Raw genomic sequence first — 11,704 nt, forward strand, 5'->3', positions numbered from 1 at the left:
TAAATTCTACACACTGGAGGTGCAATCCAAATTTTGATCAGATTGTCTGGATATTACATTTACCCCTTAGTGCTCAGTAATTATTAGTCCTCTCTGTGGACATTAGGGATTGTGTTTGAGAGGGTTGATATTATATAAGAAATTGTAATAAGTATGCTGCATGAGCAATATCCGTGCGATCCTAGATAATGGTGGAGCTGTTTTAGATCCTGATTTCCCTGATCAGACTCGAGATTTCTTTCGGCACAGGAAATCTGCCGCTGAAGGAGAGTAATGTGTTGCCCTTTAATAAGAGAGGAGATCAGGAGAGGCTGATCTTTTATGTGGAGAGGTCAGGGAAGCTAACAGTGTCAAGCGTCCAATGCTGTGTACGCACTTGCTGATAAATCATTTGTGCAGCCAACAATGATATAATTAAGAAAAAAGACAAACGGCTGCGCTGGATGTCAGGAAATAAATATACTGTACAGAGAGCCAACGTAAAAAGTAACAATATTTCTTTTTCATCCACTAGGGGTCACTGGAGTACTCTTGGGATATGGACGGCTTCCACAGGAAGTAGGCACTGAATAAATTAATTTTGGAACTATACCTCCCCTCCATATCCCTGAGTACCTCAGTGTTTTTTCTGTGCTCGACACAGTTAGTAGGCTTGTGGCTTTGCTGCCACAGAGGTCCACATTTCATTGGATTTTTTTTCTAAGTTTTTTCTTTTTTCAACGATTTACCACATCCCTTCCCCCCTTCCAATAGGCGTGGGTCCGGGATAAGTGAAGGCTGCTTTAGCAGCTGTGGGTGTCGGACCTCTCTAAAAAGAGCTCCCTCACTACCACCTGCAGGACTAAAACCTGCAGTAAAGGCTGGACGGAACTTACAGAGAAGCCCCGTCATAGCCCTCACCACAGGGTCCAGGTATGTTGAACGGGGCGGTCAGCTCACGCTGCCGCCCCACTGTGTGGGATACTGTGTGTGTGTGTGTGGCCCAGGCCCTCGATGCCGCTTCGGGCTCCCTCTCCACCATAGCCCGGCTCCGTGTATAGAGAACGGTATACGGCGCATGGGGGGACACACAAATGAGAGTCAAAAGGCAGGTTTCTTAGCCTAGTGAGTAACTTTGCTGCCACAGTGATGTTCCCTGCACACAGAAATGTCAGGGTCACTGGATAAAATCTCATGATTATGCGCTGGTTTCTCTTCAGAACGAACAAATCTTTCGCCTTTTACTAAAGATTTCCGTGGAGAGGAGCAAAACTGAGTTTTATCTCAATTTTTTCATGCCCCATATTATTGGGGTTAAAAACAACTCTTATTGATAAGGGAATACAGCAGCGCTGCATATGTATTACAAAAGGCTATGAAGTCTTTGTTAAAACAAGATTAACCATGTTTCCTGTTGTATTTCCAGAATTTCCTGTGTTACATCTCTCCTCCATTGAAGGCGCAGGGGTGTTAAGGAGAATTTGGGAGCAGGCATATGGCTGGCGTGCACTGCACTTTGCCAGATATATATTTATAGAGACACCTTAGTGCTATTTACTGAGTCGTGCAAGTTGTCTGTCTTTGTTTTTGTTTTGGTTGTTTTTTTTTGTATTGTCTGTCTGCATGAGCAAGACACCAGCAATTACTAATAAGCAGTTTCCCTGCCATGTCTAAAACATGGATATACATAATTATTTATATCATAACTGTTTATAATGATATTATCCTAAAGACTGCAAATCTGAATCATGGTTGTGGCAGCCAAATACTGGCTTTGTTCATTTGTTGTAAAGTAAGATATGTTATAACAATTGGTCAGCACATGGTGCTTATAAAACAGTATCTGTGGAGCCGTGTGAGTTCACTCACCTGCAGCAGCTTTGGCTTAATTCACTTGGCCACACCACACTGGATACGCCCAATCTCATCTGATTTTGGAAGCTAAGCAGTGTTGGGCCTGATTAGCCACCTGGGAGTACAAGGTGCTGTAGGTATTTTTAATCTACAGCCACACCACACTGGATACGCCCAAACTCATCTGAGCTTGGAAGCTAAGCAGGGTTGCATACTGTTTTGCCATCTGGGGGAAACTGGTGATCCAACTAGATTGCATACTAATACATGCTAGTTTAAACTGTTAAAAATAGCTCAGTTTGGGCTTACACTATCAATATAAACCTACCATAGGTTTTACAGTCAGGATAGCTCTCCAGAGCGCGCTCCCGGCGCCGGCCACTAGAAGGGCCCATTAACTAAGCTGTGGTCAAGCAGCAGTCATCTCAGGTTTTAAGCCTGTGCGAGGTCACATTTAGTTTCAGACTTGTAAAAATGTGTTATACCTGTGTATCAGGATATGTGTATAGAGGTATGCATATATATATATTTATTAAAGTCTGAACATGTGTGAATATACATTGTTGTATGTATGTGTGTGTGTGTGTATGTGTGTATATATATATATATATATATATATAATATGCTGACATTAAAAGTCTATTTTGCAGTAAGCAAGAATAATTGGTCAGCACTCAGTGCTTATTAACACTATCTGTTGAGCACTGCAAACATGGCCACACCACAGCAGCTTTGCTTATTGTTTTTACAGGTGGCTCTGTAGCCAAGTGGTTAGGCTTTCCGGCCACAGTGAACATTGTGTTTGCATGGACACTGGTTCAGATCCTGGTTTAACAGGTGTTTAAAAAAAAAAAAAAAAAGTAGGACAATTTTTTTTTCTTTTAAAGTTACTTCCTGGTTCTTTCTCGGAAGTTGCTGCCCTACAACACTTAGACTCTGGAGGAGCGGGGTGTTGTTAGGAGTTTTTAATTTATTAATTGTTTTGTACAGCATGACTCTACAGGAAGATTCACTATTGCTGGTAACCACATGCACGGTAATGCAGGTTTATACACACGTTACTTCCGTGGTGTACTTACTGGTTGGAGTACATGATCTCTTGCACTTACATGTGCAGCAGAGTACTGCAATGGAAGCATGCTGGGCCCATAACCCAGAGGTAGGCAGATTGAAACTATCCTCTGCTATATGCATTTATGCATAATCAAACAAGCAGCTTCGCTGCAAAGTCGGTCACACAGTGTGTCGGACAAATACGAATCTGGGCCAGTGGCGCAATGTATAACGCATCTGACTATGCATAACAAGATTGTAGGTTCGTCTCCTACCTGGCTCGTTTAAGTTGCCGTGATCGTATAGTGGTTAGTACTCTGCGTAAAGACTGCACAGACAGTTTCAGTTACATTGTTGCGGTCGATTTGCCGCCAGCCCTCATAGCACCAGGCCAGTACGTCAGGTTCTCAGCGAAGGCTGAACAATTTCCAATCAGAGACAATTGCATTTATTGGGTGTTTTACTACATATCGGAGTATACCCTACACAGCAGTAGGGCTGTTGCTTCGCCCTGCTTTGGTAAGGGTTTGAGGTAACAAGGCTGTAGTGGCAGGGCATTCCAGTTCAGGTTTGCCCTAAATAAAGACCACCTTACACTTCTTGCTGCCTACAGCTTCTTTGGACGTTGGCAGTTGGTTCTTGCGTTTTCAGCTTCGCTAGTAGCGCATAACGTCCACTTTGGCTACGTTCCTAACAGGCGGAGTCGGATTCCAAACGAGAGAGATCGCAGACCAAGTGGGGAGGAAAATCTGATTTCCTACCATTGTCTACGCGAATTCCTGAATGATTCCGTCTCAACGACTTCAATTCCTAGGTATGATTCTCAATACGGTAAATCAAAGAATTTACATACCCGAACAGAAAGTACAGGTCATTCGTCATCTGGTACAATTAGTGCTCAAGCCACGCACAGTCTCGGTTCACTTGTGCATTCGCCTATTAGACAATGGTGGCGGCTTTCGAAGCGCTTCAGTTCGGAGGACTTCACTCACGTCCTTTTCAGTTGGATGTGTTCGCACAGTGGTCGGGCTCGCATCTGCAGATTTACTGCAGAAGTGAGGTTGTCTCCAAGGGCCAGAGAGTCTCTACTCTGGTGGCTCAAAGTACAGAATCTAACCGCAGGGAAACGGTTCGGTGCCTGGAATTGGATAATTCTCACGGCGGACGCAAGTCTCAGAGGTTGGGGAGCTGTAGTTCAAAATTATCAGCTCCAGGGTCTCTGGGCGGATCACGAAAGATTGCTGTCTATAAATGTCCTGGAACTCCGGGCAATTTACAATGCGCTACTATAAGCAGTGCACAGGCTGCAGGCTCAGGCTGTTCAGGTGCAGTCAGACAATGCGACAGCAGTCGCATACATCAACAAACAAGGAGGAACGAAAAACCGTATGGCAATGCGGGAGGTACAGATGTGTCCACGTGCATCTTTGCTGTGTCCCGTCATGTATGGCACGGTTTTGCATGCTATATACTCAGACTGTCATGTCTTGTGTTTTTTTTTCTTCTTAATTTGCTGCCTTAATATGTTACTTTATACATATTCTTTTATGGCAAACAAAAATGTTAAAATTCATCCACTCACTTCTCATGAAAAACAGTTTAGCTGTGTTTTGCATGTTGTGCCAAATTTGTAAAAAAAAAAAAAAGCAAAGATGTAAGCAGTCACATCTGTAGCTTGAATCCTCTATTGGGCCGAGTATCACCAAATGATATTGTCGGCAGTAGTCATTCCGGGAGTGGACAACTGGGAGGCGGATTATCTCAGCCGTCTGAATTTTCATCCAGGAGAATGGGCATTAAATCCAGAAGTATTTCACATGCTGGTCCAGAAGTGGAGTTACCCGCAGGTGGACCTGATGGCATCTCGCCACAATCATCAAACGCCCTAGGTCGTGTCCAGAACGAGAGATCCAAAGGCAGTGGCGGTGGATGCTCTCACAATCGCGTGGCCATACAGTCTCGCGTATCTATTTCCACCGTTTCCGCTGCTCCCTCTGTGGCTAAAACGGATCAAAGGAGAGTCCGTCACAGTTATACTAGTGGCGCCTCTTTGGCCTCGGAGAGCTTGGTTCTCGGATCTCCGCGGTCTACTCGCAGTCGGTCTTTGGCCGCTCCCACTACGTTCTGACCTGTTACAGCAGGGTCCGTTCCTTTTACCCGATTTAGCGCGGCCGCGTTTGACGGGGTGGCTGTTGAGACAGCCCTCTTAAGAAGAGAGGGCATTCCAGAATCGGGTATTCCAACCATGTTACGAGCTAGGAAGCCGGTTACGGCAGCTCATTATTACAGAATTTGGCGTGCCTAGGTTAGATAGAGGTCTGAGTTTATCCACACTAAAAGTGCGGATATCGGCGTTGTCCATTTATTTTCATAGTAGATTGGCCCTATTGCCGTCGGTTCACACCTTTTATGCAGGGTGTCCTCAGAGTTCAGCCTCCATTCACTCTACCTACTGCGCCATAAGACTTGAATCTGGTTTTTAGATTTCTTAGTCTTTTTATTATGAACCCTTACAACAAGTGGATATTAAATTTCTCACTTGGGAAAATAATGTTTCTTTTAGCCTTAGCGTCAGCAAGGCGTGTTTCAGATTGGGTGCTTTGTCGTGCAAACCACCGTATTTAGTGTTTCATGATGACAGAGCGGAATTCCGAGCGAATTCTGCTTTTCTACCAAAGGTAGTGTCATCTTTTCACATCAATCAACCAATAGTAGTTCCTATGTTAACAGGAGACTCTGGTAGGTTGGATGTGGTACGCGCATTACGCATTTATGTATCCCGAATGTCGACCGTTCGTAAGACGGATACGTTGTTTGCTCTCTATGATGCTGCCAAGATGGGTTGGCCAGCTTCTAGGCAGACCTTATCCAGTTGGATTAAAGTGACCATACGTCAGGCTTACCTTCATGCTAGGTTACAGCCGCCTACATCGATAACAGCTCATTCCACACGTGCTGTGGGAACATCATGGTCAGCGAGTCGTGGAGCTTCTACGACACAGCTTTGCCGGGCGGCTACATGGTCTTCGGTGCACACGTTTGTGCGCCTCTACAAGTTTGATACGTTTGCGGCATCAGCATCTAGCTTTGGCCGCCTAGTGTTACAGGTGCCAAACAGCTCTCCCGCCCGCGGGGGAAACTTTGGTACGTCCCAAGAGTACTCCAGTGACCCCTAGTGGATGAAAAAGAAAATAGGATTTTGGTACTTACCAGGTAAATCCTTTTCTTTGAATCCATAGGGGGCACTGGACGCCCACCCAGAGCAGTTTACCTGGTTTGGGGTAGGTTCAGTAGATCTTATGGTAACACACTTTCACCGACTGGTTCAGATTAACAAGTTATGGTGTCAACTGTTTAGTTGTCAGTAATGTTGGGTCAACTTTATTGTTGTCCGTTATGTTATATGTAATGCTCCATTGTCAACCTCTCTTTCGCTCCTGTTCGGCTCAGTAAAAAACACTGAGGTACTCAGGGATATGGAGGGGAGGTATAGTTCCAAAATTAATTTATTCAGTGCCTACTTCCTGTGGAAGCCGTCCATATCCCAAGAGTACTCCAGTGCCCCCTATGGATTCAAAGAAAAGGATTTACCTGGTAAGTACCAAAATCCTATTTTCTCTGACGTCCTAGTGGATGCTGGGAACTCCGTAAGGACCGTGGGGAATAGCGGGCTCCGAAGGAGGCTGGGCACTCTAGAAAGAATTATGACTACCTGGTGTGCACTGGCTCCTCCCACTATGACCCTCCTCCAAGCCTCAGTTAGATTTTGTGCCCGGCCGAGGTTGGATGCACACTAGGGGCTCTCCTGAGCCTTTAGAGAGAAAGTATAGAAATTAGGTTTTTTATTTTCAGTGAGACCTGCTGGCAACAGGCTCACTGCAGCGAGGGACTAAGGGGAGAAGAAGCTAACCTGCCTGCTTGCAGCCAGCTTGGGCTTCTTAGGCTACTGGACACCATTAGCTCCAGAGGGATCGACCGCAGGCCCAGTCCTTGGTGTTCGGTCCCGGAGCCGCGCCGCCGTCCCCCTTACAGAGCCAGAAGCAAGAAGAGGTCCGGAAAATCGGCGGCAGAAGACATCAGTCTTCATCAAGGTAGCGCACAGCACTGCAGCTGTGCGCCATTGCTCCTCACAGACACTTCACACTCTGGTCACTGAGGGTGCAGGGCGCTGGGGGGAGGGGGCGCCCTGAGAAGCAATAATAACACCTTGGCTGGCAAAAATACCACAATGTATAGCCCCAGAGGCTATATATGTGGAAAACACCCCTGCCAGAATATAGGAAAATGCGGGAGAATAGTCCGCGGAAAAGGGGCGGAGCTATCTCCCTCAGCACACTGGCGCCATTTCTCCCTCACAGCTCCGCTGGAAGGAAGCTCCCTGACTCTCCCCTGCAGTCTGCACTACAGAAAAGGGTAAAAAAGAGAGGGGGGGCACTAAATTTAGGCGCAATATACAGTTATTATAGAAAAAGCAGCTATAGGGGACATAACTCAGTTAGTCCCTGCATTATATAGCGCTCTGGTGTGTGCTGGCATACTCTCACTCTGTACCCCCAAAGGGCTTTTGTGGGTCCTGTCCTCTGTTTGAGCATTCCCTGTGTGTGTGCGGTGTGTCGGAACGGCTGTGTCGACATGTTTGATGAGGATAATGATGTGGAGACGGAGCAGATGCCTTTAGGAGGGATGTCACCCCCTGCGGGGCAGACACCTGAGTGGATGAGCTTATGGAAAGAAATGAGTGCACGTATAGACTCTTTACATAATAAATTTGACGACATGCCAAATGTGGGACAGCCGACTTCTCAGCTCGTGCCTGTCCAGGCGTCTCAAAGGTCATCAGGGGCTCTGAAACGCCCGCTACCGCAGACGCAGATGTCGACACGGATACTGACACCAGTGTCGACGACGATGAGTCTAACCTGATGCCCACTAAGGCCATTCACTGCATGATTGAGGCAATGAAAGAGGTGTTACACATTTCTGATATAAATACAGGTACCACTAAAAAGGGGATTATGTTTGGGGGGAAAAAAAACTACCCGTAGTTTTTCCCCCATCAGATGAATTAAATGAAGTGTGTGAAGAAGCGTGGGCTTTCCCTGATAAAAAAATTGGTAATTCCTAAGAAGGTACTAATGGCGTTCCCTTTCCCGCCAGAGGATAGGTCATGTTGGGAAACACCCCCTAGGGTGGATAAAGCGCTCACACGTTGGTCTGAAAAGGTGGCACTACCGTCTCCGAATACGGCCGCCCTCAAGGAACCTGCTGATAGAAAGCAGGAGGCGATCCTGAAGTCTGTATACACACACTCAGGCATTATACTTAGGCCAGCTATTGCGTCAGCATGGATGTGCAGTGCTGCCGCTGCGTGGTTAGATAAACTGTCAGAAAATATTGACACACTAGACAGAGACACGATCCTGTTAACCATAGACCATATCAAAGACTCAGTCTTATATATGAGAGATGCACAGAGGGAAATCTGCCGGCTGGCATCAAAAGTAAGTGCATTGTCCATTTCTGCTAGGAGAGGCTTATGGACTCGCCAGTGGACAGGAGATGCAGATTCTAAAAGGCACATGGAAGTTTTGCCTTATAAGGGTGAGGAATTATTTGGGGATGGTCTCTCGGACCTAGTTTCCACAGCAACGTCTGGGAAGTCAGCATTTTTACCTCATGTCCCCTCACAGCCTAAGAAGGCGCCGTTTTATCAGGTTCAGGCCTTTCGGACCCAGAAAAACAAGCGTGGAAAAGGCGGGTCTTTTCTGTCCAGAGGCAGAGGTAGGGGAAAAAGGCTGCAACAAACAGCAGGTTCCCAGGAGCAAAAGTCCTCCCCCGCTTCTTCTTCCAAGTCCGCCGCATGACGGTGGGGCTCCACAGGCGGAGCCAGGTACGGTGGGGGGCCGCCTCAAGAATTTCAGCGATCAGTGGGCTCGCTCACAGGTGGATCCCTGGATCCTTCAAATAGTATCTCAAGGGTACAAACTGGAATTCGAGGCGTCTCCACCCCACCGGTTCCTAAAATCTGCCTTGCCGATTGCTCCCTCAGACAGGGAGGCGGTGCTAGCGGCAATTCACAAGCTGTATTCCCAGCAGGTGATAATCAAGGTACCCCTACTTCAACAAGGCCGGGGTTACTATTCCACACTATTTGTGGTGCCGAAACCGGACGGTTCGGTGAGACCCATTCTAAATTTGAAATCCTTGAACACATTCATAAAAAAATTCAAGTTCAAGATGGAATCGCTCAGGGCGGTTATTGCAAGCCTGGACGAGGGGGATTACATGGTATCCCTGGACATCAAGGATGCTTACTTGCATGTCCCCATTTACCATCCTCACCAGGAGTACCTCAGATTTGTGGTACAGGATTGCCATTACCAATTCCAGACGCTGCCGTTTGGACTGTCCACGGCACCGAGGGTATTTACCAAGGTTATGGCGGAAATGATGATACTCCTTCGAAAAAAGGAAGTTTTAATTATCCCGTACTTGGACGATCTCCTAATAAAGGCGAGGTTCAAGGAACAGTTGTTGGTGGGAGTAGCACTATCTCAGGAAGTGCTGCACCAGCACGGCTGGATTCTGAATATCCCAAAGTCACAGCTGGTTCCGACGACACGTCTACTGTTCCTGGGTATGATTCTGGATACAGTCCAGAAAAAAAGTGTTTCTCCCGGAGGAGAAAGCCAGGGAGTTGTCATCTCTAGTCAGAGACCTCCTGAAACCAAAACAGGTATCGGTGCATCACTGCACGCGGGTCCTGGGAAAGATAGTAGCTTCTTACGAAGCAATTCCCTTCGGCAGGTTCCATGCCAGAATCTTTCAGTGGGACCTGTTGGACAAATGGTCCGGATCGCATCTTCAGATGCATCGCTTAATAACCCTGTCTCCAAGAACCAGGGTATCTCTACTGTGGTGGCTGCAGAGTGCTCATCTTCAAGAGGGCCGCAGATTCGGCATACAGGACTGGGTCCTGGTGACCACGGATGCCAGCCTTCGAGGCTGGGGGGCAGTCACACGGGGAAGAAACTTCCAAGGACTATGGTCGAGTCAGGAGACTTCCCTTCACATAAATATTCTGGAACTAAGGGCCATTTACAATGCCCTAAGTCAGGCATGTCCAAACTGCGGCCCTCCAGCTGTTGAGAAACTACACATCCCAGAATGCCCTGACACAGCTTCAGCATTCTCTGACAGCAAAACTGTGTCAGGGCATGCTGGGATGTGTAGTTTCTCAACAGCTGGAGGGCCGCAGTTTGGACATGCCTGCCCTAAGTCAAGCAAAATCCCTGCTCCTACACCAGCCGGTGCTGATCCAGTCAGACAACATCACGGCAGTCGCCCATGTAAATCGACAGGGCGGCACAAGAAGCAGGATGGCAATGGCAGAAGCCACAAGAATTCTCAGATGGGCGGAGAATCATGTACTAGCACTGTCAGCAGTGTTCATTCCGGGAGTGGACAACTGGGAAGCAGACTTCCTCAGCAGACACGACCTCCACCCGGGAGAGTGGGGACTTCATCCAGAAGTCTTCCATATGCTGGTAAACCGTTGGGAAAAACCACAGGTGGACATGATGGCGTCCCGCCTCAACAAAAAGTTAAAAAGATATTGCGCCAGGTCAAGTGACCCTCAGGCGATAGCTGTGGACGCTCTAGTGACACCGTGGGTGTACCAGTCGGTTTATGTGTTCCCTCCTCTGCCTCTCATACCAAAGGTATTGAGAATAATAAGAAAGCGAGGAGTAAACACAATTCTCGTGGTTCCGGATTGGCCAAGACGAGCGTGGTACCCGTAACTTCAAGAGATGATCTCAGAGGACCCGTGGCCTCTGCCGCTCAGACAAGACCTGCTACAGCAGGGGCCCTGTCTGTTCCAAGACTTACCGCGGCTGCGTTTGACGGCATGGCGGTTGAACGCCGGATCCTGAAGGAAAAAGGTATTCCGGAAGAAGTCATTCCTACGCTTATTAAAGCCAGGAAAGATGTTACGGCAAATCATTATCACCGCATATGGCGGAAATATGTTGCATGGTGCGAGGCAGAAAAGGCCCCAACAGAGGAATTTCAACTAGGTCGATTTCTGCATTTCCTGCAAGCAGGAGTGAATATGGGCCTAAAACTAGGCTCCATTGAAGTACAGATCTCGGCTCTGTCGATTTTCTTTCAAAAAGAACTAGCTTCAGTACCTGAAGTTCAGACTTTTGTAAAGGGAGTGCTGCATATTCAGCCCCCGTTTGTGCCTCCTGTGGCACCTTGGGATCTCAACGTGGTGTTGAGTTTCTTAAAATCACATTGGTTTGAGCCACTAAAAACCGTGGATCTGAAATATCTCACGTGGAAAGTAGTCATGTTATTGGCCTTGGCTTCAGCCAGGCGAGTGTCAGAATTGGCGGCTTTATCATGTAAAAGCCCTTATCTGATTTTCCATATGGAAAGGGCAGAATTGAGGACTCGTCCCCAGTTTCTCCCTAAGGTGGTGTCAGCGTTTCACCTGAACCAGCCTATTGTGGTGCCTGCGGCTACTAGGGATTTGGAGGACTCCAAGTTGCTAGACGTTGTCAGGGCCCTGAAAATATATGTTTCCAGGACGGCTGGAGTCAGAAAATCTGACTCGCTGTTTATCCTGTATGCACCCAACAAGCTGGGTGCTCCTGCTTCTAAGCAGACTATTGCTCGCTGGATTTGTAGTACAATTCAGCTTGCACATTCTGTGGCAGGCCTGCCACAGCCAAAATCTGTAAATGCCCATTCCACAAGGAAGGTGGGCTCATCTTGGGCGGCTGCCCGAGGGGTCTCGGCTTTACAACTTTGC

The 11,704-nt window shown here is 47.4% G+C and overlaps 1 non-coding gene across 1 annotated transcript; it reads left to right on the forward strand.

Annotated features, from left to right (window-relative positions):
- Positions 1-1,179: 1,179 nt before the first annotated feature.
- On the forward strand, positions 1,180-1,295 carry LOC134981557 (U5 spliceosomal RNA). The gene has a single exon (XR_010190687.1). It is a non-coding gene; the product is annotated as a U5 spliceosomal RNA (small nuclear RNA).
- Positions 1,296-11,704: the final 10,409 nt, after the last annotated feature.

This window comes from Pseudophryne corroboree, chromosome 12 (assembly GCF_028390025.1).
Source record: "Pseudophryne corroboree isolate aPseCor3 chromosome 12, aPseCor3.hap2, whole genome shotgun sequence".
NCBI classification, from domain to species: domain Eukaryota; kingdom Metazoa; phylum Chordata; class Amphibia; order Anura; family Myobatrachidae; genus Pseudophryne; species Pseudophryne corroboree.